Source organism: Salminus brasiliensis, chromosome 1 (assembly GCF_030463535.1).
Source record: "Salminus brasiliensis chromosome 1, fSalBra1.hap2, whole genome shotgun sequence".
NCBI classification, from domain to species: domain Eukaryota; kingdom Metazoa; phylum Chordata; class Actinopteri; order Characiformes; family Bryconidae; genus Salminus; species Salminus brasiliensis.
In genome coordinates this window covers 24858325-24880303 of record NC_132878.1, presented here as the reverse complement: position 1 = coordinate 24880303, position 21979 = coordinate 24858325, and the positions used below count along the sequence as shown (strand labels likewise).

Here is a 21979-nt window from a genome sequence, read left to right as displayed (position 1 = left end):
CCTGCCCATCTGAGAGCTACATAATAAGCTGTCTGGGTGTGTGCCTGCAGGGCTTACAAAATGTCACACATGAACACACACACACACACACACACACACACACACACACACACACACACACACACACACACACACACACACACACTTAGCAAGCCCAGGTTGTGTGTGAGTATATTAATTCACACTGAATGTGACGGACTGAACTGAACATGAATGAACTAAACTGCTAAAATTGCTAAAACACACCAAATCCAGCAATGTTTACAAGCATGGTCATTTTAAAACAAGGCTGTGTATTGGGTGTTTGAGACACCATTGCTGAAAAAAGCTCTGTATAAGACACAGGTGCCCGATGTCATTTTTGTTATTACAGTCAATATAGATTAATTATCCATATTGCAACAGACAAACAATGCCCAGTGCTTGAAATAAGAGGAAGGGTGAGTAAATGTTTTTGCTGCCATCACACTAAGGCCAACCTTTGCTAAATGAATGAACTAAGGGGGAGGAAACAACAAATACAAGGAGCATTATGATTTTCAAAATTCAGAATTCCAACAGATATGATCTGGTGGTCAATGCTTTTACTGCTAGTGCTTAAAAAATCTGCCTTACATCAATGTGTAATATTTCCTTTTTCAGTTTATTATAGTACTCAGAATAAGAAAATGCAGTATTGTAGAATATTGAGTTAGCCACAAGCTAATACAGCAGCCTTATAAACACTTACACATATGTGTGTTAACTCCTTATATGTGTGAGAAGAGGAGGAACTGCTCTGTATAGATTAACATTTCATGCCCTTTCGTATTGGATCTGCGCTTCTCTGTTTGCTATGCAACGGTTAACACACACAGTGTTTAAATAAGGGGCCTGGTCACTCTTCACACAGTCATTAAGGAATGGCCTTCACGGCCTTATGGCCTCTTAAGCCCTATAGGACTGACTCTAATGAGATGAGAGACCCTAGCAGGTCATGAAACAAGCAACTAACCAGAATTTAAAGTGAAGGGTTGGGCTGAGGTGGGGCTCCACAAATGACCACGACACGGTCTATAGCTGGGATCATCAATTAGCAGCCCGCAGACCAGATGTGCACCATGAGCTGGTTTCCTCTGCCCCTTAGTGTGGTCATCAAACACACATCTTCAGTCATATTACAGTAAAATATATAGACATACCATTGGACTGAACTATTTGGTAAACAGAGTCTGGAACAAATAACAAGAAATTACATCTGATCTGCCCAAACAGCCTCACTCTCTACTCTTATTTAGTGATTTTCAAACAACTGATTAATTTAATTAGGCTGAACAGACTCCGCTATGTAAAACACCAGTGCTTTGAGGGGTGACCGACCTTTAAATGGCTGCTAAATGGCAATCCGTATAAACCAGCTGCAGTGGTACATTTTGTATGGTTAAGTTGAGTTTAAAAAAGGTAAAAGTCACTCATTGAAGCTCAGCGCTTTTACACACAGAGGCTGGACTTGAATGTTAAACTACTGCATTGGCACTTTTTTTCCCCCCTCTCTAAACTGTGCTGATTTTATTTTTTCATTGCTCTGAAGTTCTTCAGCCAGTACATGATATTCTATCAAAATGTAATATACTGTGTTTGACACAGAACTGCCTTTAGCCAAATAAAATAAATTGAAGCATTTAAGCATTACAACCTATATATATATATGGGTATAAGGGTTATGTGAACCATATTCACTCCCATCACTTGCTGCTATCATAAATAAATGGGTATATATATATATATATATATATATATATATATATATATATATATACATACATACATATACACACACACACACACACTAGAGATGCATCCTCAAAAAAAAAATAAATAAATAAATAAATAAATAAATAATGAATCTGAACTGATCCTGAACCAGATTGATCCTAAAACAGCTCACACTCACACTGTGTGTTGTTAGCTGTGTGTTTCTTCCTGTGGGGAGGGTTTGAGCAGTCTGAGCACTTTTAGATGTTTACCTTATGTGAACAACTTCAATTAAAAACAGCTCATTGAGGATAGTCCCTTACTCAAGGTTTTCTCATCTCCATTCCTTTTGGAAATGGGAAAAGGGGCATCATGCAGCCACTAGTATATTCCCAGTTTTCAAAAAGGCTTGAGAAAATTAAACTGAGAGGCTAATGATTGTGTTCTCTCCTCAGTGTAGAATGACAGCACTCTAAGAGGCTTTTTCCAGTCCTTTCTTTAATCTGCCTCATTGTTCATCATGTGTGATGATGTGAATGAGTGGGTGGCTGGTTTAGAGCGTACCAAAGTGAGAGAGAGTCAGTTAAGTGTGCGTGTGCCTGTGTATTTGTTCTACGAGAATGTGGCCACAGGCCAAATCTATTTGATGACCCCATGATTATGAAACAGTGTTTGTAAAAGTACTTCTTCAAAAAACATTACTCCATCATTAACGTTCCTGGAGGCCAAAATCCCAGGCGTTGCGTAAGCTACTCAACTGCTTGCTGTGCTGGGTTCATTGACAACCATCATTAAATGCATTGCAGTAACTTACAATTACTACATCCATGCACAACTGCCATTGAAGGTTTGAATAGTCACATTTTTACATGTAATTAATGACTGGGATGAGACAAAAGTACAGAAGTACAGAAATACAAGAAAACTAAAATGAAATTACAAGTAATCTTGCCTTTCCACTAGCAAATGCTTAATCCTGAACTTTAAAATCCCAGATCGTTAATGAAATGCATTTGGGTGCGAGTCAAAGAGGAAAAACAGAGAAGCAAAAGAAGCAGCAGACGTAATTCAACTTGCATCTACAAATATTTACCAACTGAAACCAATTAAGTCTTGAAAGAAAGAATTTCATCAGTATCCTTAGGGGTTTACTTTAGAACCTGACAAATATAAAGGGGGAAAAAAAAAATCGGCATTTCTGAAATAACAAATAAAATGATGTAGTGTTTAAACACTGTTAAAATTTTAAAACATACCGATGACTCCCTAATTTACATACAATGCATTCAGAAAGTCTTCAGAACCCTTTACATTATGTTATGTTGCAAATGTAATCATTTTTGCAACTTGTTGCTCAGTACTTAGAAGAACCTTTTTGTAGTTTTGAAGAGAACCTTTGGCTGTAAAAGAACCATTTACAGCCTCCAGTCTTGCTGGGTATGAGGCCTCAAGGTTTGCACACCTGGATTTGGGGATTTTTCTTCCCTGCACATCCTCTCAAGCTCGAGCAGGTTGGACAGGGACCATTGGTGGACAGCCATTTACAGGTCTCTCTAGAGGGGTTTGTTTGGGACCAAAGTCAGAGCCACTCAAGGACATTCACAGAGTTGTCCCTAAGCCATGCCTGTGTTGTCTTGGCTTTGTGCTTAGGGTCATTGGAAGGCTGTTGTTGGAAGTCTAGAGGTCTAGAGGTCCAGAGTGTTTTCATTCAGAATGTATCTTAACCCTGAGCAGTCTTCCGGTCCCAGCCACCGAAAAGCACCCCACAGCATGATGCAGCCACCACCATGCTTCACTGCAGTGATGGTATTGGGCAGGTGATAAGCACCACCCCCCCCCATCACTCGGGCCTGGGTGCTGACTTACGTATTTGGGACAAATGTAAAAACCCTTAGGTCACTCTCCTTTGCTTACACACATTGATCCTACTATTACCTCAGTGCCATAAGCCTTTCTGTCCAATGTTCTTTAGCAAGCCATTCAGACACACACACACTCATCCCTGAAAGAGAGACACAAAGAGGTTTATACATACACAGCTACAAAGCATGCATCACTGCGGTCACACAAATGCATGTGCTGTGTGTGTTTGTGTGTTGACCCAGTTTGACTGTCTGAAGATCTCTCACATTCATGGTCACTGCATGATCACAATGCACCTTCAAAGATACAGCTCTAGACAGACATCCCTCATATCTCACACACCCACATCTACTCCTATAGAAAAGCTGCTGCACGCCATACATGGTATGTGTGCATTTTATTCAGATGTTAATAAACAATTCTGAAACTTGTTTTAAAACGTGACATTGTATTTGCCCATTTTATTTTTGAAACTTTGGCAGCAACATGAACTAGCCTCCACCAATCTTGGTGCTGGCACGAATCTGCTGTATTTCACCGCTTCTTCTTAATTGGGTCTACTGCAATAAATCAACACAAAAACTATGCTATTAAGAGCACTTTGCAAATACCGCTGCTGCATTTAAACACGGTGACCCTTTGCCACTGGGGCCACTGTGACTCCCTGTGCTATTTAGAACATTTGGGTCACCAAAATAAAATCTAGAAAAAAGAACATAACAGCCATTAAATAGCCAAAACATTTCTGAGCTGATATATAACTGATCAAGGACCCCCCCTTCCGAGTGGCACAGCTGTCTAAGTATTCATTTACGGTAATGCTACAGCCCTTCCTTTCCCTCCAACACTCAGCAAGATGCTAGTTAGCACAGGTGTCTGTTAGCTGACATAACAGAACCTGGAGGTAGTGCTCTCTTCCAGGTGTGTTCAGCTGTTCAACGACATTGTGTTAGAGGCACTCTGAAAAGATGCAGATGGCTGGCTTTATCGGACCTGTCTGTAGCACAAGCTAGCCTTCACTGTGTCCTAGCTAGTGAATGGGAATAAAAAAATAACTAAGAACTGGTAAAATAAACAGTAATACATAAATAAATAGAACTATACATGTCAACATGTATACATATCTTATACATGTTGAGCTTTTTTATTTTAATTCAATATCGTGATATCATAAATGGCAATAAAAAGTGCGACATTAATTTTTTTATGTAGACACGTGCCCAGTGCTGACTAATTTATACGTTTCTTAAATATTCACACACACTTAGTGTCGCAATGACATTACGAAACACAAACCTGAGACACACTGGTACTTGCTCTGCTGTTCAGAATTACAAAATTACCATCCAACCAAAAAAAAACTCCCTCTCTGACCCCTTTTCCCGTCATCTGGCTGATCTGTTTTTCACTGCACCAGTTAATCACACAGAGACCAACACAGATCCAATGCCTCTGGGGAATTATGCTGTCATTACGCTGTGTGTGTGTGTGTGTGTGTGTGTGTGTGTGTGTGTGCGCACATGTGTGTTTTCTGTCCTCCTCTGCAGGGTCTTTAATGTTGGTGCCCCAGCTGCAGCACTAGGGCTGCACAATATATTATCAGTGAATAGTTTTTTGCAATAGTGGCCTGAGCAGGAGAATGCTGCACGAGATTCCTAACCGACCACAGTTTTCAGTCTGTCTGCACTGAGCTCATTGGACTTTCCCATTGAACTGTGTACCCATTATCAATCCAATTAGTTCTGTCAAATAAAACCTTTCAATGCTTTTAATTGTTTCAATCATTATCACAGGAAGGAAGTTAAGATGCCTTTTGCCATGTTCAGCAGCACTGAATTATTATTATTATTATTATTATTATTAACAATAATAAATATTATGTACATTTTTAATAAAGGTGTATGTACATTTTGTATTTATTTAATTATTGCAAATTGTATTTTAACATTTTATGTATTTTAATAATATATATATATATATATATATATATATATATATATATATATATATATACACACGTTTTGAATAGCATGGTATTTGTAATGGCTTAATAGTCGTTTTCATTCTGTTTGCAGTCAAACAACTGAAGGTAAACAGTCTTATATGTTTCCATGTTATTGTAAATTATGAAATAGGATTATAAATGAGATGAGGATGGTGTGGGTGTTGTGAAGTATGTTCAGCATATCAAAGATGCTAATGTTTACACACTGCAAGCTATGACCACCACCTCAGGTAGGCCTATATGTCACTAGGTGATACTAAATGTAACTTGCATGACTGTCCATTCAAAATGAGTCAAAAGAAGACCAACCTTGAGCTTTTGTGGGGTTTAGTCTGTTTTTTCTCTTATTGTACCAAAATTGTACCAAACAGTGACGTCCAAACCATGTGTGAACCCAACCGTGACTTCTGCGTAGTGTTTTTTTAGGCCTTTTTAAACTCAAAGTAGAGAAGACTTCATACATAAAAATAGATCATCCGTTACACTCCTCCACACACAAACCAGCAAACGCAGCCCACTCCCACATGCTTTTGAACTCCTATCATGCACTCTCTCACACACACACACACACACACACACACACACACACACACACAGAGAGAGAGAGCAAGTGCTTTGTGAGTTATACTCCTACGTACAGTACAAAATAAATAAATAAAAGCCAAATGCTTCACTCATACTCCAACTGAATAATCTGTGCGTTTAACCTATAATCTCCCACACTCATCCCGCAGAAGGCCATGTGAGCTCGTTACGACACGCTGGCTCTAACTGGTCAATAACTCTGTTAAGTGTGACCCGAGCTAATCAGTACATTTGATCAGTTAACACTCCATTCCTGCTAAACACAACACACACTCTAGTGAAGGCCAATACCACTGCTACACAAACTTCCTTTCTTTCTTACCCACAGCCTAGCCAGATGCCACCACACACAGCAATATTCATGAACAGCTGTGGTTGAACACTGTCTGATATTTCATAAATAATATACAATATAGTGCAATATACTGCGTGCAAACATTCTGTCCGACCAGATCCACAGCCCCAAAATCTATCAAGCTCCATTCTCCATCGAGCATTTCTGTGTTTGCATCTCAAGTTAGGTAATATGAGTTTATACCCTAGTCACCCTAGCACTGTATAAAACTTTGCAGTGTAGCAGCATGCATATTAGAGTGTAAGAAAATTCAATATGTAGAATTATAATATGTATAATTCTGTAATACTGTATCACTTCTCAAAAACAAAAAGTATCGATGTATAATTAAAAGCTTTATTGTTTAAACCTCAAGATAAGTGTTGTACACTGTCTTTAGACCCCCCCCCCCCCCCCCCACGATTTATGCAAAATTGTATAAAAAAAAAAAAAAAAAAACAAGATCACAATATATCACAGTATATAGCCAGGTTTGTGCCAGCACACAGCCCTAATGCGTGGGTAAACACTAAAATCACACAACTACACCTGCATGTTCCAGGAACTGTTGCTCACCTTGCTTAAGCGAGATGCCTCCTCTCCTTCAGCCTCTCTTTCTGCCCCTTCCTCTCTGCAATAAAAAAAACCCATTCATCCTATGAGTGACATTATTTTCACTAAAGCAAACTTACAGCATCAAGACTAAGTAGATGTGCACACTCTTCTCCACATACCCTCATGTGTCTGTATCTATACAGCTATACCTGTCTGTATCTGAATAGTTCAATGCTCAGTTCATAATATCAGACTCCATAACAGCGCAGGGCCCAGAAGATGGTCTGTTGGTGCTTTGTAGGTGCTCATTTCAAACTAAAATCCCCCTGAAAATGCAACTGAACTCCAATCCTCACGTCTTTCATTTTCCTGACCTATCCCATCTTTTTCAACTCCGTAGGCAAGTATAAGATCCTTACTAATGAGATCCATCCCAAATGTTGACCCAACATTGGGTCTGGGAACCACTGTTCAATGGGAATAAATGTGTGGAACATTTATTATTAAGTTTTGTGATGTAAAGGGCATGTGGAAGGATCCTCAGGAACTGAAGTGCAGAAATCAACACCATGTCTGTCAAGTAACTATTATGGTCAAATTGTCCCTCAGTTGCACCACAGTCTGAAAGGGCTTCAGGGTATAAACAAAATGCCATGTTGCAAAAAATCTTGTTTCTCTAAAACAGCCAGGAATGGACAGAAAATACGGCTTTATAGGTAACTACCTTAAATGCCCATCAAAAGGGGCTTAAAACAAAACAAAACAAAAACTCATATCCCTGATTGGGTGATCCAGGAATGCAAGTCAATTGAATTTTACTTAATTGCTCTACAGAAGGCTGTGAATAGGTTCTGCCAGTTTGACAGGTCAGCAGAAAGCACAGCTAGCAAGGCCCGTCTGCTTTGCAATGGCCTACTGCACACGTCCATTGACTCCCCTGAGGATCAAGGATCAAAGTTGACAGTTTGTCCTAGTGCCAGCAAAAAGATCCGGACATAGTCAAAGCGATGTCAGGTCACAGAAAATGTGTCTTGAAAGGGTTGATTTAATGGCACAGAGAACCTTCTACAATCTTCTACAAATCCAAATTGTGGAAAAAATGCTTGGACAACAAATATGTAACACAACTGTTATATATACATATAAAAAAATATTGTTACCTATAAATGTGAGCAACATAAGATACCTACAAATGATGTACCTCAATGTAAAATGTAACAACACTGAGAGGAAAAGGCTGAGTCAGTGTATCACTGTGGCTCAGACATATCGACCAATGCTGTGAATTGCTGATATCTGAAACCTAGTACAAAAATACATTAGGTACATGGCCAGAGACAAAAGCGCAATGTCACATTCTCTTTTTTTGAGTATCAGTAACTGTAAATCAAAGTAATTACCTACATTTCCACAACACTGTCATTAAAAAACAAGGACATGCAGTATAACAGATGTGAAGCATCAGAAGATCTTTAGGTACTAACAGCACCTCGTTGTGGAGAGTCTTCAGCCTTCGAAATGTGAGTGCGAGTGCGTGTGTATGTGCATGAGTGATAAGACTTTCCATTTTCCAGGCCATTTGTAGCAATAGCAGTAATGTGCGGGGGGGTCATATTTCAGGGACTTCTGCCTTCAGCCCTTTTCAGACAGGATCCTTCTGATCGGCCATATCTGTTTTTACCTCTCTTGTCTTCTGAGAAAAGAAATACAAGCCAAATTATCTATTGTTTTCATTGAACTTGATAATTTTAGTCTGGATACACATCTCCTTGCTTTTTCAAGCAGATGTCGCCTCACGTTGAAAATTGGGCTAGGTTTGGGACGTTCCTACGCACCTCTGAGCGCACATATCCATCAGAGATTCTCCACCAGATACTCAGTACTTTCTGAATTGCAAAATAAAAATGAAATCAAATTGTTGTTAACTTTTCTTCTTCCCAAACTGAAAACAGTCAGTTTCTTCGACCACTCGGACTCACACTGTGAATGGAGGGTGACCACGTGACCACATAAGGCAAACGTTCAGTACTAATCTTGCTCAGATATAATGCATAGTGCACATATACACAGTGCTCCTTTTTATTTTCTGATTCAGTAATTTCTGACAAACTTAATGAGCATCGTGACTTCCCACAGATGTTTTAAGTCCTGGACATCCAAATCCAGCATGACGAGTATGAGCGAACAGCATGGCAACCTTTAGCGCGAGCTGTGAAGGTGCTGAGACTAAGAACGCACTAAAACAGCTGTACAAGTATCAAACAAATCACGGGATCACAGTGTGAAAGCGGGAAAATGTGAAATCGCAGCGAGAGCTTGCAAAACCAGAGCTGCTCTGATCTAAAACGTCTCTGATGAAACTGCACCTTGTTAGACTAAAACGCAGTCTTTCAAAGGGTGTGTTGAGTATCACAGTCTAGCCAATACTACAGGTTAAAACTATAGCTTGTACAATAGCTTTGTTTAACTGAAGCACTTTACTTACTATGGCCAAGATCAAAAATGTTTCTATGGTTACTGCTTACTTGGCACACTGTACATTCTTTATGTAATGCCAGGAGCAATTCAGTGATGTTCAGTGAGGTTCAATTTGTTACAGGGTGTCTGATTGGTGTCATCTCTATTAGAAACACGTAGATGAAGTGTATCCAGCATTGCTTTTGCATGGAAAACGTTTAATCCAGTTGCTAAAATTAAATTCGAGAACCTGAGAAGCTGCAGAGATTCTGGGAGAGGACAGGGAGCGATATAGCCCAAAAGCAGGCAGCTTGAAAGAGGAGGAGGAGGAGGAGGAAGCAAGGCTATATATAGGCCAACTCCACAGCAGGGCTAGAAACCAGGACTTAAACGAGTCACTATCTGCCGAGAGATGACTGCCAAGACACACACACACACAGATTTGAAACACACTAACACGATAAACTAGGAACATGTGAAAATATGAGAATTCTGCTGCTGCTGTGTGTGGACAATAGGATGGATAAAAAGAGAAGGAGGAGGGCAACAATGAGAAGTGGGGAACGATTGTATAATGCCTATGACACACCACACGCAACATGAACGTATCTCACTCCACATCGCATGACATACACATAATATTCCATATTTTTTTAATTTAAAACTATACACAGCAGGCACAACACTTTCAATAGAATTTCAATATGCAGTTCACATATCTTAGAAAATGAACTAACTAGCGCACGAAATGGTGAAACCCTGACACTGGATAGAGTACTTCTAGCTACAGTCGTTCACATACGGTGCAGACATTATGCGTAGTTGCCTTTTCGCACATGTAGTGCACAGGTGGGGATTGTGTGTCAGACATGTTCTCACTACAAGAAATGTTCTGCAGGGTTCTGCATGGCCCACTGTCAATTCTCTGGAAAATTACTCTGACATTACCCAGACTTAGGGTAAAGGTATTAGGGGGTCTGCAGGATAAAGTCTGGGTAATGTCTGGTACAACTGATAGGAACATTTGCGTTCACACATACAGCTCCTCCGGTTAGTGTCCACAAAAGGTCTGGGTGAATGTCTGACAGGGGCTTACCTGCTAAAATTTGTGGTAATTTCATTAGCTACTGATTGACAAAAGTAGACAGGAAGAGATATGTCATCTTTCAAATGTTTGGATGGGAAGAGGTTTTACCGTCTCCCTTGAATGAACAAACCTCATAAGCCCTGCTGCACAGTTAACTTTGTAGTTAACTAAGTTTATGCTGGTTTTGGAGCCCCACATGTCACATTTACATTACATTTACATTAATGGCATTTAGCTGACGCTCTTATCCAGAGTGACTTACAAGGTTACTTGCATTACAGAGGTGGGCCAATGTAGTGTTAGAAGTCTTGCCTAAGGACTCTTATTGGTGTAGCGCAGCACAGTCACCCAGACCAGGAATCGAACCCTAGTCTCTCACATGATGTGGTAGCTTACTGGCCGGTAGTGGTGTTATCTGTTGTGCCACACCAACCACGTCATAAATATTAACTTCCCATTTGATATCTGTACAGATGTCCTTTGTCAAATCGGTCTGCTTGGCTGTCACCATGCCTATAAATCAATAATAAAAAGCCACAATTTGATAATCAGTTATAAAAATTAATGTCTTGACCATTTTAAATGAAGTTAATGAAGAAATGAAGTAAACTGAATGAAGTTATCTGAACCCACATCTGGCCTGTACATGCAGCTTGAAAACGACCATGTACTGTGTGACTGTCTTTTATGAACACTTTTTAATGTGTAAAAATAAAAACTAAATAAAATAAATAAATACGTAATTAAATTACCTATGAAAAGTGTGTAGAATTAAATTAGGGTTCCAAGGTTTAAGTAGGAAATGTTTCCATCCTATGCAGCAGGCATTTCTCCGGGGTTTCATGTAACATTCATAAAAACATTCAGAACCAATCAATAAACAAGCTGCCATGGAAACGCAGAGGGAGCCTACAGAGACCTTTTACAATATACGGGAAAAAGAAGAAGAGAAGAGAACAGTGTTTTTACAATTACCCTGAATACAATCAAATAACAGCGAAAGATGCTTTGTATATTTACTCACAACAGCTAAATATGAAATGTGCAGCTAGTATTAACTGACTGTTTCTGACCAACCAACCAATCCCAGGAGTTAGCTTTCAGTTGGAGACAAACATTAAAATTAGCACCATGATTAGAGCGAAAGGTAAAACCACAGCATACAGCTTTTCATATTTATATTAGCTACGTAGAAGTAGTCACAGTCCTGAATAATTAAACAGCCTTTTCTTTTTCAGCTCCTGTCATTATCCCTCTTTGTACTCTCCATGTGGTTCCTGTTGGTTTACTCCACACCTACCTAGAGGTGTAAGTATTTAGTAACCACTAAACTCTGCAAAATCTAGTTAACCACTTAGTTAAGTTTAAACTTACATGCAGCTGGTGCAATCAGCTCCTGATCAACAGCTGTGATGGAGACAAAAGGCCATATCCAAAAGGCACAGGTAGACATCCTGCTAAAAACATTAGCTTGGTATCAATACAAATAACACAAAGCATTGCTTACATGCTCTCAAATGTTGCTGTTATTAAAAAGCCCCTCTTGATACTGTTCTCTAGTATGTGACCCCTGATTAGGACTCATGAATGTTTTACGACCATGCAAAACTAACACGTCCCAATAAAATGATGTGGATGTAAATAAGTTCTTATAATGACATGCAGTTTCATATGACTGCCCACAAATAAGTGATGAACAGATGGTTGGCTGCAATGATTGACAGAGCAACTTCAAGCCTCTGGACACTCAAATCAATCAATCCCTATTTTCATTCGGAAGCACACTGAATGTGGCCCTTGTTTCCAATGGAACAGAGTACGCAAACACAGAGCATCATGACGTAGGGAGAGACAAAGCGAAAAAGTCTAATTAAAATCAACTGAAAACACATGAAAAATAACAAAGCTTAATGAGAAATGTTACATTATTTAGAACAGTAAAAAAAAAAATGAAGCAATGGACAAATATTATATATACAGAAAAACAACAGAAAAATATTGGCCAAGTAAGGTTAATTAGGTTAAGTTGTTACAGTGTCACAGTTTTATGGTGTGTCATGGTGTAATGACAGGACATTTAGCTCTCTGCAGACTTTTACTTTCTTATTTTCCAAAATACTGATTAAAATGCATTTGCGTCTCGGAACAACAGTTCCTTATACCAATGGTGCTCAGACTCATTAGGCCTCATTAAACTCCCTCACCCTGATCAGCTTTCCGCACATAATAGTACATGCCAGGGACATAATGTTCACAGAGCCTGGAGATGATGAGATACTGAAAAAACTGCTCGTAAGAATCAACATTATCCATGGTGGTTAACAAACATGCATAATTATCAGTTAGAGCCAAAGCACGAAATATTTAATAATCTAATAATTATGATTACTTTCTGATAAACTAACAACTACAGCTATATCAAACTGAATAGGAGCATATCCTACTGTTGCATCAAGACCACCATAGTAGCTTGTGGCAAGAGTAAGATCAGTATAGTAGAAAGCACAACTTTTGCAGTGTCAAATACATACTCAAGTCCCTGAACTCTGCACTGGTGGCACACATTAGGCAACTTTCCAGACACTCTAAAGCGTAAGCAGCAAATCTCTTCATCCCATGTAATGGGCTCTCCTCTAGAGTTTTATGTAAAGCTGAGGTTGTGATAGACTTGAGCACAGACTGCTAAAACAATGTTGCACAATGTTGCTGTTATTCAAAAGCTTTTGCTGGTAATGTGCTGAAAACTGGCCAGCTGCTGCGACTCCTGATTAGAACGTTTTATGAGCATGCAAAACTAAAGCTTCAAAGTATCATAATAAAAGAAGGTGGATGGAAATGTGCTCTCGGTATTACTGCAGCCTGCTCCTGCTCATGTGGTTTGATATGACAGGACACTAAATGATAGACGGTGGACTCAACTGATGGACAGTGCAAGCTATAGAAGCCTCTAAATGCTTTCCAGTAAAAAGAAGCATTAGGTCTAGGAGGGAAAAAAGTCAATCAGCTTCAGACAGTTAAACCACTCCTTCATGTCAGGAATTAAGAAACCCATTATCATCATCAAGGTGTTCTTCCAAAAAAAAGGGCCCAACACAATACATAAACTTCTAAAAAATGACTGGTATTTACTGCAGCTTGGTCGAGGTCACATTCATCAATACTACGGTTGGCACAATGCCCAACTTTCCACTTAAATACTGATACAAAGTGCAGTCTCACAATGCTTAAAACACTTGTCGAGCACAATGAAAGAAATCATACCCATATTGACAAAGAATTGCTTAAAAAAAATATTCAGCACATTGAACTGATATTTAGATTTCATCTGTGTTTCAAACTCAACCCCAGAGAAGCAGTGTGTGAAACGCTGGGCTATTAAACTAAAACATCTCAACCTTATTTGCAATCTTCAATAAAGAAATGTTCAATTTCTCTTTGATTGGCATTTCTGTGTTTTATAAATATTATCAGTCATAAGAGAATCACTGACTGGTGAAGTGAAAAACACAGATTATGTTCATCTGTTGTGGCGGTACAAGGAAGACCTACTCAAAACTCAGGCAGTTGGAGCATCATTCGGAGCACAAACTAAATACACTGACCAAGTGGTCCTCATTATACACACACACAAACACACATTAAAATTACACCCACAACATGTCTGCGCCCAAGATAAACGGGTACATATGCATGCATGCATTAATGACAGGGGCTTTGCTATGTTAATTAAAGCTGTGTCTTAGCTGAAATCACAGTCTTCAACTTGCTTTCCCAGACGAGCTGACTAGATCTGGTAAGCCATGCAAAAAGACCTTACTGGAACAGCACAAAACAACATGGGTTCAAAACATGTCCAAACAGCCAAGAATTTCACAAATTTGATGGTACAGAAAAGCACATTTCCTTATGGTCTGTTGAAAAAAGCATCTGCAACACTGATCTTACTGCATACGGTCATTCTTGCATAAACCTCATATCTCCATTTTTGCTGTTTTTCAATTCTCTGAAACAATTTGAATTTGGTATGATATTCTATGTATTGTGTCAGGTTTGTCAAAATGACTTGGAAAAGTTAAGAACTGTATGCAAAAAGGAGTTGTTCGCCAGGAATCCAGTGCTCAAACAATCAAACAATGATAAAGGCCACAGATCACAATCTTACATCTGACTTAGCCATGTAAACACCAATGAGCGGACTCACACGGTGATATAGTGAACACATATGCCCAGAGCCTAGAGAGAAGAAGGTAAAGGACCTTGCTTAGGGGCCCAACAGTGGCAGATGCCAAATCCAGGTATCGAAACCTCAACCCTGTCATACATAGTCCGGTGCTCTAACCTCTGAGCCACCACTGCCTTGAATCTGCTTAATCTCATTCTTACTGGAAAAAAGATAGGGATGACACCATTCATCAACAACTATAAATCCTAGGACAACCCTAAATATATAGCCAATGTCATATGCCATACTATGCCATCATGTTGACAATATCAACATATCTAATCATATCATTCCATATCAATACTACCTATAGAGGGTATACATTGAGGTCACATTCCCACTGGAACATTTTCCACTCTCCATTAGTTTCAACACTTAAACAATGTGCGCTTTTAGTGATCGGCTAGACTTCATCTCCAGCTACAGTGTAAAAGGCACTCATTATCACCTAATACACAGACCATTCAAACTTCAAGCCAGTACTTTTAGATCAAATGTACATAAAAAGTGCATGCTTTCTATAATCATCAATATCACCATTTCATGGTCCTGGCAGACACCACAATTTGATAAGGATCAGACCCTAGCCGTCTATGGGGGCTGACGCAGCTCCGTCTGGGGGCTCATCCCCACATGACTGTGGAGTGCTAGGTTGGAATGTGAGGGCTGTCGCGTGAACAAAAGCACCGGTAGTGGGTATGATGACTAGGCTTAGTGAGCCGGCCCGTCCCGAGCACCGGGACAATGCGGGCTGCTCGGACAGCAGGGCAGAGGGCAGGGCACATGAGGAGGATTAGGACAGTCAGCAATATGGGGGGCCACCATCACATTCCTTACAGTGCAGTGACCGCACAACTCATCCGTCCATCTGTCCATCTACACGTCTGTCCATCCATCACTGCTTTTGTTTCCCAATCCCGCAATGTTGAACTAGTAATAGCACAGTTCCTGCTGTTCTACAAATTACTGCAGTATAAAATCCAATAATAATCATGTAATTTTGGATTATAATAATTCCAATAAGCAGTCTTCCTAAAATTGCCAGGGCAACATTTACATGGCGATATTTTGTATAGTACACTGTAGTAGTGCTGGCAATGATTTTATTAGTAAGAGACCAAAATGACCAAAACTGTGATAATGGTCCTCATCACCATCAAAAATATATAATAATAATAAATAATATATAAATAATAATAATAATAATAATAATAATAAACATAAATAATATCTTAACCATAACCATACTGCAGTATGCTGAATGTTCTTGTTTGCGTCATGCGTCATGTAATTTGCTGAATGTTGGCTGATGTTGGATCAGTTGCATCAGAGAAAGAATAATATGCACCTTTTACTCAGATCTTATGATGGCGTATTTTTTAAATACTATGCCAGCTTCAAATTTGATATAAAAAAAATTGTGAGAACGTTATCTCGTCTTGTGTACAGTACTGTAACATATTGAAATGTAACCTCTATCATGATTCATACTGTACTGGCAGTTCATATACATATAAAAGATAGCCCTACTAACTGCATACTCAGTTATCTATAATTGAAAAAACTGCTAGACTTTGATAGAAAGGATATAAAATACAATAGATAAAATAAAATAAGGTCAAGAAAAGAACCAGAAACCCATAACAGCAAGGGAATTCATGTATTTGTCCACCCATCAATATATCTATCCAAAGTCAGTTACCTAGCAGATACAAATTGATATTGAATTGAAGTGATAAAAAAAGAAAAAAAAATCTATTCATGTTCCTGGTCAGATTTCCTATAAGCTCATACTTGTTGTCATCCCTTCACCTTTCCACATAAAGGCCAATCTAGTTTAGCCCCAAAGCAGCATTCTCCAGAAATAGAAAAATCACACAGGGCTAACTGCTGATAGACTCAGATGCAGGAAAACATTACTGTCCAACAGAGGCCTACAGGAGCAACATGCATGGTATGAGAGAGAGCCTAAGAGAGAAAGGGAAATAAAGTGATTGAATCGATAGCTGTTGATCAGAAGCAAACTGATCGGAAAGACTTACATCTCAAGTCAAGTTTAAGGGACGTCTTAGATGATTAAACTAACAAATAACTGTGCCTTTGTCAAGACAAGGTTAAAATCAGTTACTGGGATTTCACATATTTAATATGGGTATAGCTGTTCCTCCACCAACTAGTCAATTAGGTTATTTTGTTAACAATGAACAGAGTAAACAGTAAAGATGAAGCATTATAACTCTAATGTCCAGGTGCACCAGTGGATCTTAATCCAACTCTGAATAAGGCCATTGCAATAAAATTATATTACGATGGGGGAAAAAACCCTCTGAAGGGCCGCACAAAACAAATAAATAAAAAAACTGGCAACCTGAAATGAAAAGAAATCAATTACTGATTGCAGATTTGCAATTGCAGGTCCAGCAGCCAACATGCTGCAATAAAGATAATGACGTTTCCAGTGGCCCAAACTGGTCAGCCATGAAAACAGCAATGATAATATTTCACATGAGAAAAAAAAAAGATAATACTTCTTTTACTGAAAAGTAATTTTACCCCAGTTACAAGTTACATTAACACACTTGGAAAATCTAAGCTTCTGTACTATAGGCTAACTGCAATTACTGTAAACCCATTCCCCACCCAATAAGCCAGCAATATAGATTCAATACTGAGAAATTCAATAATATTGAACACTGCCCCATGGCTACACCCTTCACAGGATGCCATACTGCACTGGGTCTGCTTGATTCTGGTCCACAGACCATGCCATATATTTCAATACCTATAATTCACCTTAATTATTATTGAATGCACAGTTACTTCACTGGGTCTACACACATTTCTACATGAGAATTCATACATTCAACAAGCATTTATTAAATGCTTTATATTTCCATAATACATTTCTTATCTATGCTGTTCAATGACTGATTTTAATGTCTCATTCTAAAATGAACAGGAGGCAAAGTCCACTTTTTATAGTTTAGGCATTTGCCTTTAAAAAAATCTCTTGGAGGCACCGCAATAATATAAATTATCATCTGCAGAATTAACGCAATAAACAATATTATTGCAACGCAAATTCAGTTGGAAAGTATTGCATACTTTACAGTGGCTATTATTTGTTCCAGTCACGTGACCTTTTTACTTACAGAATAATTGTTCAAAATGTAAAAAAACAAACAAACAGGGGTTAAATAATGTTCCCAGTAGTTACTGCTTTAAAGTAATACACAGACTTGTTCAAACACAAACACCAAGCAGAGATGGTTGTAAATCCCTCTGCAACTTACTGATGTGGTCTGGTAATAATCAATTGTTTTAACAGCAGCATTATGTAGCATTTCACCTTAACATCATGATGACGTTCCACAGCTTACCCAGAAATGCATGTGAAAAGCATCTTCTTTAGTGCAGGCTCAAAATGTGAATTACACTTCCTAACTGTGGAAACAGCCCAGGAGCAAGAAATGCCAATCCTCACATAACACTTCTTTACATGGAATAAAATCTCACATGTAGCTCCAAATGTTATACACATATAAGAAAACTGTGAAATGAAATTAGTCCTCTCTAGTCCTCATTCTCTTTCCCAGTACCGGGATTACTGCCAATATCGAATTACATTCACGCCATTGCCCAGGCTTACTGTAGGCTGCACTACAATCTTTGTTAATCATTGTTGCAACTTTGGCCTTGGCAATAATGACACCACCAAGGCTAGCAGTATGCAAGTAGGACCTTGAACACATCACTAAACATCTGTTTCTTGGACACAGATTAAGCTTTAAAATAAACAGTGACATCATTGTGAATCCCTAGTAAAGGACCTATTTAATCTAGGCTTAGCCTCAGTTTCTATGGGTGTTTTATTTCTCTACTGTGCAGCTCTGGTCTCTGTGTAGCATTCTGATGCCATTATCGAAGCAATCACAATGTGTGGGCTGAGAGCATCCTGATCAATCACAGTCCCAGTCTCATCTTAGCACTTTGTTCAATCACTGATATAATGGAAATATTGGTTTATAACAATAATAATATGCGTCATGATAACAAAATATCATTCATTGCCACTTATATTTTCTTGCCATTCTGATGAGTCAAGGTAATCACATAAACCATCAAAAGTATTTGGCTTAAAATAATAAAAGTCACAAGTCACATTACTAGTTTACCAGGGCATTTATTTTTATTTTCCAAAGCATATTTCAACTGTAAAATGTTATATTATATTGCATTTTATATTTGCAATGCTAGTTTTATGTCCACACTTTGCATTTTTAGTGTCAAAGTCAAAAGCTGTTTCTGAATCAGCAGTCCTGCTCTAAAAGGTCCCAAAGCAACGTGTAGTGAAAGCACTGATCCTGGATCAGATTTATATCTGACCATACTACTTAGCCACAAGAGACTGACCCAGAAACAGCCCTTTAAACTCAGTGACCGTCTAAAGACGGTACAGGTACCAGTCGTCATTACAAAATAAAATCCCCAACCCACACCAGCTATTCATGTTTGGGAGGGGGGGGGGTGCTGCCTGTCTGGTTAAATCATGGACACACACTGGGAGTTGACACTGATGACTCTGGCTAGCATTGCGACTCGAAATCTAACAGTAATCCCCATCCATCTACGATGCAGCGCCATCAAATCCTGCCATCTCTCAGCGCAGTTTCATTTTCCCTGGACAGTGAATTCATCAGGAATATTGCCTTTTGTCACTTAATTCCACCATCTGCCACACATATATACCTTGATATTAAAGCCAGCAACCATTACTCTGGTGTCAACGTTACTTCGGACAGTGGGGACCCTTAAGCTCCAAATTTGCTATAATTTGCTATGATTTTCCCCTTTTTTAAAGGTTTGCACAGTTCAGAATGTTGCTAGACACCCTGGAGAGAATTCGGTTTTTCCCTTTTTGCAGACCAAAATAGTCCAGCCGTCTTGCTCAGGGGTGGCCAAGCCTTTTGTCTGGGGAGGGACGGAGTGGGGGCTTAAACAAATGTCTTCACTAGCCAACTTTAGCCTGCAGGCCATACTTTTCGCACCCCAATCTTGCTGGATTCCTGGACATCTTTGTCCCTTTACTGACGTACAACCGACAGTTCCGTTTGGTGTTGTGTAGCAGTTGGTTCTGTGCAGTAGGTAAGACTACGTTTGGAGTGCCTGGCTGGGCAAGTACACACACCAATACCAATAAGAGTCCTTGGGCAAGACTCCCAACTCTACATTTCACCTACCCGTTCATCAAAACATCATCATTCAAATGGATGTCACTTTAAATATAAATGCTTATATCCCACTTCCTTATTACATTTCTTAGTCCAGTCCGGCTAGACTCACGGACATCACTGATCCTTGAAAAATGTAAACATTTAACATTTATCCCCTTTTATAACGGCCAAGACAGCTAAATACTGGGCACCTACAAGCCCTTCACACAGCCTCCCCAATTCTGCTTTCCCTCCTTATGAAAACGAGCCTCATAAAAGAGCCTTGCTGGACACCTGAGCATCCCCTGCCTCTGATACAGCTTCTGATCTCTTATTGTTCTGGACTTATCCCTCCTCAGTGCTTCAGACAGATCAACAGAGTCCAGAAACCACAAGCTCTTTAGCTAGCTAGCTCCTCACACAACTCTGGCCCTTTCACCAGGCTACAAATCGAAGAATTTTGTCTCTGTCTTTTTCAAGACCCAGAGATCTCAAGTCATGCTGGACAGCGCAACATCTCTGCTCCTCCACACAGCTACACGTTTGACATGCTTCCCCTGCCTCCCCGACGCTCAGACAGCTCAACAGCTAGCAGGGCTTCCCCCAGGCACCTCGAATGACAAATCAAAAAAAAGAAAAATACCACAGAGAAGATGCCGTGTTGCGCATTTCTGAACACCAGCCACCAACGCTTTTTATGCAACGTTAATGTATTTCACTGAGCACGGAGAAACCGCCATAACGCCTCATAACGTGGATCTGGTCGAAGCAGTAATGTGACACAGCAAAGCTAGCCGTGTGGCTGAGGGGAGACAAAAGGCAAGGCAAGGCAAGGCAACCCCCCCCCCCTTTCAGTCAGTCAGTCAGCCAGCCAGCCAGCATGGTGAGACGGCCAGCTAACCATGCTGTTAACAAAGGTAGTAGCTAGCTTGCTTACTGTGGCTGGATTCCTTCATGTTTACACAGGGGTGTGTGACCACGACGCCCGGGGCGCCTTCATCGATACAGGCGTTAGCTTCGGTGAATTAGCATGCTAGTTATCCTACCTTATTGATAAACGAGACGAGACTCACCGTCGGTGTGGCTTCTGTTTTCGTCAGGCAAAAAAAAAACAAGTCGCTTCAACGTCTGTTTACAGTGAGAGCGGGGTAAAAGTCGAGGGAAAACGGCTTTTCTCTGACCGGTTTCACATAGGTGACGGTTGGGTGTTTTTGTTTTAAAAATCCCGACAGTTAAAATCCCGCATCGTTGAGTCTGTTATTTTTCAGCTTTCCTCCCTCGGAGCTGCCAGAGCAGCGCAGGTTCAGAAGCACACAGGCGAATCCTCCTCAGGCACGGGTAACGGTACAGCAGCGGACCCGCTCTCCAAACACAAGCACCTATTTATTTTAATTATTATTATTATTATGATGATGATTTTTTTGTATTTTCTTCCAAATCAGCATCGGAGCACCAGCTCCTCCGCGCAGCCGCCCTCGGTCCGTCCCTCCGTCCCTGCTGTCTGTCCGCCGCTCGGTCAGACCCACCGGTGTCGCTTAGAAGAAAGAATGAATGGGAGCGCGCGCACTTGGAGGAGGGGGGCGGTTAAACCTGCGGGGGCGCACACGCGCATAACAGATTTCCAGCTTATTTATCTGAACAGAGACGAATCATTAATAAATAGCATTAAATATGAAGACTGTATTAACACACTTTAATCGTTTTAAAAAAAACATAATAATAATTAAATAATACAATATACAACTTGTATTTTTTATATGCTTAGATTACTTTATATACTATAATCTATATATATATATATATATATATATATATATATATATATATATATATAGATGGGTATAAAGCTCCCCAGCATTGAGCTGTAAAGCAGTGGTACTGTGTTCTCTAGAAAGATGGTTTGTTCTCCATTCAATACTTTTGG

At 39.6% G+C, this 21979-nt stretch overlaps 1 protein-coding gene across 5 annotated transcripts in view; it reads right to left on the bottom strand.

The window, feature by feature from the left end:
• The window catches only part of sptbn2 (spectrin, beta, non-erythrocytic 2), an 89011-nt gene extending 67424 nt beyond the window's left edge, over positions 1-21587 (bottom strand). For 2 of the 5 annotated variants that reach the window (XM_072675360.1, XM_072675396.1), the window contains exons 1-2: positions 21129-21587; positions 7098-7152 (exon numbers count right to left, since the gene is read on the bottom strand). The gene's annotated coding sequence lies outside the window, so the exon portion shown is untranslated. Of the gene's footprint in view, positions 1-7097; positions 7153-11994; positions 12073-20992; positions 21012-21128 lie in introns of those variants that run through there. The other 3 variants (XM_072675378.1, XM_072675369.1, XM_072675387.1) reach the window with 3 other exon arrangements.
• Between the last annotated feature and the right edge of the window lie 392 nt (positions 21588-21979).